At 51.5% G+C, this 1,055-nt stretch overlaps 2 non-coding genes across 2 annotated transcripts; both read left to right on the top strand.

Moving 5' to 3' along the window:
* Positions 1-342: 342 nt before the first annotated feature.
* On the top strand, positions 343-461 carry LOC119346999. The gene has a single exon (XR_005168056.1). It is a non-coding gene; the product is annotated as a 5S ribosomal RNA (ribosomal RNA).
* A 297-nt stretch (positions 462-758) lies between these two features.
* Positions 759-877, top strand: LOC119346998. The gene has a single exon (XR_005168055.1). It is a non-coding gene; the product is annotated as a 5S ribosomal RNA (ribosomal RNA).
* The last annotated feature ends 178 nt before the right edge of the window (positions 878-1,055 follow it).

Here is a 1,055-nt window from a genome sequence, read left to right as displayed (position 1 = left end):
GTACTTGGATGGGTGACCTCCTGGGAAGTCCTCGTGTTGCATTCCCTTTTTAATTTTTTTCGCGCCGCTTGCAAAACAAAACGCACGTGTAAGTAATATATTTACCGTGTTTTATTATTTTGCACGAGTGCGGTAAGTCATAGCTGGGTGCTCACGATTCACGGGTCCAGCGTCGGCGTTGTGGCGCGGCAAGCGTGCACTGGTGCGGTTGAGAGGGAGGGGTGGAAACCGCGTTAAACTCGTCTCCGTAGTTGAGAGGGAGCGGCCAAAGCAATGTACAATCGTCTTTGTAGTGGAGCTGGGAGGGGCAAGGATAAGGGACGAAGACCGGGGTAACATGTCGGATGCGATCATACCAGCACTAAAGCACCGGATCCCATTAGAACTACGAAGTTAAGCGTGCTTGGGCGAGAGTAGTACTAGGATGGGTGACCTCCTGGGAAGTCCTCGTGTTGCATTCCCTTTTTAATTTTTTTCGCGCCGCTTGCAAAACAAAACGCACGTGTAAGTAATATATTTACCGTGTTTTATTATTTTGCACGAGTGCGGTAAGTCATAGCTGGGTGCTCACGATTCACGGGTCCAGTGTCGGCGTTGTGGCGCGGCAAGCGTGCACTGGTGCGGTTGAGAGGGAGGGGTAGAAACCGCGTTAAACTCGTCTCCGTAGTTGAGAGGGAGCGGCCAAAGCAATGTACAATCGTCTTTGTAGTGGAGCTGGGAGGGGCAAGGATAAGGGACGAAGACCGGGGTAACATGTCGGATGCGATCATACCAGCACTAAAGCACCGGATCCCATCAGAACTCCGAAGTTAAGCGTGCTTGGGCGAGAGTAGTACTAGGATGGGTGACCTCCTGGGAAGTCCTCGTGTTGCATTCCTTTTTTAATTTTTTTCGCGCCGCTTGCAAAACAAAACGCACGTGTAAGTAATATATTTACCGTGTTTTATTATTTTGCACGAGTGCGGTAAGTCATAGCTGGGTGCTCACGATTCACGGGTCCAGCGTCGGCGTTGTGGCGCGGCAAGCGTGCACTGGTGCGGTTGAGAGGGAGGGGT

The sequence above is a fragment of the Triticum dicoccoides genome, unplaced genomic scaffold (genome assembly GCF_002162155.2).
Source record: "Triticum dicoccoides isolate Atlit2015 ecotype Zavitan unplaced genomic scaffold, WEW_v2.0 scaffold56895, whole genome shotgun sequence".
Classification (NCBI taxonomy): Eukaryota; Viridiplantae; Streptophyta; class Magnoliopsida; order Poales; family Poaceae; genus Triticum; species Triticum dicoccoides.
This window is presented reverse-complemented; position numbering and strand designations above follow the sequence as displayed.